This window comes from Phyllobates terribilis, unplaced genomic scaffold, assembly GCF_046119375.1.
Source record: "Phyllobates terribilis strain yellow unplaced genomic scaffold, ASM4611937v1 Scaffold_3__8_contigs__length_932513732, whole genome shotgun sequence".
In the NCBI taxonomy this organism is placed as follows: Eukaryota; Metazoa; Chordata; class Amphibia; order Anura; family Dendrobatidae; genus Phyllobates; species Phyllobates terribilis.
Window position 1 is genome coordinate 69320080 of NW_027362763.1, and position 5677 is coordinate 69325756.

The 5677-nt window shown below is 45.5% G+C and overlaps 1 long non-coding RNA gene across 1 annotated transcript; it reads left to right on the forward strand.

Moving 5' to 3' along the window:
- Positions 1 to 613: 613 nt before the first annotated feature.
- On the forward strand, positions 614 to 2629 carry LOC141258829 (uncharacterized). Its single transcript, XR_012318338.1, has 2 exons — positions 614 to 844; positions 2590 to 2629. It is a non-coding gene; the product is annotated as an uncharacterized lncRNA (long non-coding RNA).
- Positions 2630 to 5677: the final 3048 nt, after the last annotated feature.

Consider the following 5677-nt stretch of genomic DNA (forward strand, 5'->3'; position numbering starts at 1 on the left):
CAAAAATTCCTGTGAAGCACCTGAAGGGTTAATAAAGTTCTCGAATGTGGTTTTGAACACCTTGAGGGGTGCAGTTTTTAGAATCATGTCACTTTTTGGTATTTTCTGTCATAAAGACCTCTCAAAGTGACTTCAAATGTGATGTGGTCCCTAAAAAAATGGTTTTGTAAATTTTGATGGAAAAATGAGAAATCGCTGGTCAATTTTTAACCCTTATAGCTCCCTAACAAAAATTAATTTTGGTTCCAAAATTGTGCTGATGTAAAGTAGAAATGTGGGAAATGTTATTTATTAACTCTTTTGTGTGACATATCTCTCTGAATTAAGGGCATAAAAATTCAAATTTTGAAAATTGCTAAATTTTCAAAATTTTCGCCAAATTTCCATTTTTTTCACAAATAAACGCAAGTGATATCGGAGAAATGTTACCACAATCATGAAGTACAATATGTCATGAAAAATTATTCTCAGAATCAGGGGGATCCGTTAAAGCGTTCCAGAGTAATTACCTCATAAAGTGACAGTGGTCAGAATTGTAAAAATTGGCCTGGTCATTAACGTGCAAACCACCCTCGGGGGTTAAGGGGTTAAAGCCTTGCATTGCACTATCTTCACACTTTACTACATGTGCCCTATTTAGCACTCTGAAATATTCCTGTGAGGTGACAGCTTCTGTTCCTTAGGAAATGTAAGGGTTAAATACGGGGTGTAGCAGAACTTCGCCAGGTTAAATATAAACTCCAGTGACTTTTGTAAGCTGCAGTATTCTTCTTGTACAGAGAGAAGTGAAAAGACCGGATCGGAGTGTTGTATCCTTTGTCCTATCCAAGCCAAGTAAGCTCAAGTAAGAACGAAAATCTTAAAGTTTTCTTGAAACTTGATGTTATTGCAGTATGATATTTTCATGGCAGGAAATAATGTGGGGTCAGAGATTTCAATTGCACCATGGTCCTTGTGATTGAGTAGGGCCACTAACCCTGTGCCATATCAGAAGAATATATATTTGCATTGGGCCCCAGAACTCTGCAGAGTTGGACTTGAGCAGGAAAAATAACAAAGTTCATGAGGTTCAGCAATAGATATTACTATGTTTTTTGTTTTGTTTTGCTGATTCAGTCTTCAAATCTTGCATGATATGCCTAAGTACATGGAGCAAAATGAAAAAAGTTAAAAGGTCCTTATCCCCAGAGGGGTGGCAATCAAATTTTTTTGTCTCGTTTTTCAATTTTTGCCAATTTTGTATAAAGCCATTATTTCCCAAAATGAGTTTTTTGTTTTTTTTTCTACTGGATGGAAAGAAAATAATTCAAACAGCGAACAACAAAATATACATAGATGTCACCCTGATCAGTCCCAGTGCTCCAAGGAAGCAATGCAAGCTATCAAGATAGTATATAGTCTGATCCTGCAGTCATATCCCCTCCAGCCTTCTACATTTTCCCTAGGGCGCATAAATTGGATCGAGATCAGACCGCAATGCACAGGCTGGCCGCTGGGTCTCCCAATCTGAGCGTGACAGGTTTATGTATTTCTATGCAGCTGTCATACTCGGGTCGAGAGAGTCACCGGCCAGTCAGAGCATTGTGATTTGATCTCTGTTTGATTCAAATGGCCACCTGACTGCACCGTTACCAATATCCAATATCTTAGCAGAAAGCAGAAATAAGGAATAATGGGTTTGTTCGTAGTCTAAAACCATGAGTGTCACGCTGGTGGGTCTGGACCCAATGGACCACGGGCTGGGCTTGACCTGGAGGGCTGTGACTAAAGGGCTGCATAGTTCTTTACTAGAGCCCCTGATGGTGGGGTTAGACTTGTGCCTCAGGTAGCCATTAGGTACCACTCCCGGGCAGTCTCCTGGTACTGCAGCAGCTAACTCCAAGGGACAGGGATGCAGTACGGAGTCGGAGTGTCAGGTGGGACAGGGGCAGAATCACTGGCAGGAAGAATACTGGTGATAGTTCAGAGTGGACAGCTGGTTTATGCAGGATGGGTTTGGGATCACAGGTACTGACTCAAAAAGAATGGCTGGTTTAGGTAACACTGGTTCAGGATCACAGGTACTGGTTCAGACAGGATGTGGATCTGACAACGAACTAGAAGGTTTGAAGACAAACTAGAAAATAAAGTTGCTCAGATATCGCCTTACAGAGGAGGGTGCCTTAATACATGATGCCTCCCAGAATAGGCTGTGGACACGTCCGGAGTGTGCGTGTTGCCCTTTTAAGAAGAAGGGAGCGTGCACGCCCTAAGTGCGTTGTTAGGGGACCTGCGTGGCGTGCACCGACTATGGGAGCTGCAGTGGGAGCCAGAGCAATGAAAATAGCAGAGCGGCCATAGAAGTAAGTATGTCTGTGTCCCTGCAGCGGATGGGGGAAGAACCATGCAGGAATGCCGGCACTACAATGAGAAAGCATAGGTCCACATAAGAACGGTGAACACAAAATATTAAAAACTTTTTAAATCAAGAGATTTTGCAAAAAAATTTACTTTTTTTATTTTCAAAGCACTGGATCTGTACTCATTAATTTTATATGTACAGTATATAAAAGTCACTTCTGTGTTGTCTTTCTCCTCTATATCATGCAGATCTCGCCTACTCCATGGAGCTTATCACTGTTCTCCTGTCCATCATTGTCATCATCTTCTTAGCTAAAGTTTTCAACAATCAAAAACAAGGGAAATATAAAAATTTCCCCCCTGGGCCAAAGCCTTTACCGATCCTTGGGAATATCCTCTCGATGGATATGTCGAAACCTCATAAAACGTTTTACCAGGTAAAGGGAACCTATTTTCAATAAAGTGCTCCATTCTCTTCCAAACTAATTTTTGACCACTTTTTTTCTCTCCATCCTTTGGTGCTTATGTTTGATTGATTTGAGTTGTTGACAATGAGACACTTATTGCTACTAAGATCCTCCTATACATATCTTACCCTAGTTCCAGTTTAGGATTTAAAGGGTATGCATCAATCACTTGGGGTCCAGCCGCTAAAATCCCCACCTCTAAAGAGCCTTGTCTGAAAGGCTTTATCACCATACCACCAAATAAAAAATGGAATAACACGCGATCAAAAAGACAAATATAAATAAAAATGGTACCACTGAAAACGTCATCTCGTCTCGCAAAAAACAAGCTGCCATACAGCTTCATCAGCCAAAAAATAAAAAAGTTATAGCTCTCAAAATATGGCGATGCAAAAACTAGATTTTACAAAAAATGCGTCTTTTAGTGTGTGACAGCTGTCAGTCATAAAAAACCCATATGATTCTGGTATTGCTGTAATCACACCGACCCGAAGAATAAAGTCGTCTAATCACTTATACCGCATGAGGAACGGCGTAAAAAATAAACTCTCGGGTTAGGGTTGGTTTTGGGGTGAGGGTTGTGATGGGGTTGGGATTTTTTTCAAAAGTAAGAAAAAAAGATGACGATATGGCGACTAGTGTTGAGCGCAAGTCCTCGCTACTTGAGTTTGCATCGGGTGCTCTGGTATGCATTGAGTATCGTGGGTATTTGAGTGACATGCTCGAGTCTCCGCCCCATATGCTTCGCTGCCAAAAAAACTTTGTGGGGATTGCCTGCCATACACGAGCGATCCCCGCATGTTTTTTTTTGGGTGTCTAATAGTGTTGAGCCACCCCCGTAGTGTTCGAGTTCGGTTCGGTTCGTCGAACACCCATGTGTTCGTCGAACTGTTCGTCGAACACCTTCGAACACCGTTAAAACCAATGGCAGGCAAACAAAAACACATAGAAACACATAGAAAACACCTTCAAAGGTGTCCAAAAGCTGACAAACTGCTCAGAAGACACAACTAACACATGGAAAAGTGACAAGTACATATAGTCATGAGAAAATAAAAGAGGTGGAGGAGTAAAAGGAGGGGGAGACACAGATATAGGCATGTCATGCCCTTCTAAAATCCAAAAAGTGAGAAGCCGACACGTTCAGTCCGCTCCTGCCCGTGCCACCTCCGTGTCGCCGGGTTTGTGCCAGAGCCGCGGTGAACCCTGACGGCCAGCCCCCCTCTCCCAATATTGGTGCCTGTCCGCTGGTGGGTCGAGCGAGCCCCCCTGTGGTGGAGGCAGCTCTAAGTTTTTTAATTTAAATTGTCTCTCTAATTTGAATGAATACACTTTAAATCCATTTACAAGGATCTATTGGAGGGCAAGTCTCATGCCAGCAGCCGCGTAATTCCAGCTCCAGTAGCGTCCACTAAAGCTGCTGCAGTTAAAAAGCTTTTATAAGGATCGAGCTCGGCTGTCCACCGCAAGGCATCCTAGTGCCAGTCCCAGCCCCTATGCCTTGGGGTGCCTCCTGATGCTCTTCACTGAGTATCCCGTGGTCCCGAAGCATTTCCTTTGAAAAAATTAAGTGCCAAACTACAGGTGGTGTAGTTTGCTTAACAGCCGGGATAATCCGCTGACTAGCAGACACTGCTACTAGGCACAAAGTATTTCCTGGGCTAGATGCAGTTAAAAATTTGTAAGTAGATACTCTCATTGGATGCTGAGAAAGCATTCCATAGAGTCTCCTGGCACGCCATATATGATTCTCTTAAAAAGCTTGGGGTAGGGGTCTAGGGGACCCTTTTATAGCCAAAATCACGGCCCTGTATCACAATACGTCACCTAGGCTGAAGATAAATGGAACTGTAGCACCCTGAGGGCTCGGTTGCTACAGACGTATTGCACCTCACCCAGAGGTGTGATATCTCACTCTCAGGTAAGGATGGAGTGTGGATCAGGACCCGACACCTGCATGCATTACACCACATTGCCGTGGGGCAGGGCGACCAATATGCCCCTGAGATGGGCACGACAGTCCCTGTCCCTGGCTGGAGTGGGGGGAGGGAACACTGAGGAAGGGGAACCCTGTAGTGCAGGAGCAGGGAGGAAGCAGTTCCTGGGTGCATTGAGAAGGGAGTATAAAAGGTGGGCACCATCTTAGTTCAGTGCAGAGAAGTCTGAGCAGAAGTGGCAGGGAGCAGGGGCTCTGCATGAGCTCTGCTCCAGAGGCGGGCCTAGTAACAGAGGCCCAGGCCTGCAAGAAGGAGAAGGAAGGAAGAGGAGCGGACAAGGCTCCAGGAATGAGGAATGAAGGGATCCCAGGGGTGCGGACGGGCGAGTCGCCACCGCACGCCCAAATCCACCTGCGTGGAGGGGTCAGGCCAAAGGGGGAGACCGGTCCCCGAACTAGTGGAGGCAGGAAACGACCCTCAGCTAGAAACCGGAGGCTCTGACATTTTATGTGGCGCAGCCCATCGCTACACCCGCTAGGAAGGCACCACATAGGGTCAGGGAAACTGGCGCCAAGTTTACCAAGAGGAGGCCCGAGGCAGCCGGACAGAAGTGTTGGTAAGAAAGGCCAGATAAAGGACACACAAAGGGGGTCCTGTGAAGCGCTCCAAAGTTATCTGGGAGTTGTCTGAGCCCCTCACCTGGTGAGCACAGTACGACGTGGGCAGCCGTTACCTGCAGACGTGGTCTGGATAATAAGAACTGTGAGTAAAGGCCCTGAACTGCATCACTGACTCCGTGTCATTACTGCTGCTGCCCTGCACCATCACCCCCATCCTCCGCATACACTGCCCTGAGGCTATACTCCTCCCGTGGGGAGTTATGCTACGCTCTGCTGCACCCACAACACCAGCCTCAGCGGTCTGCCCTGTAGC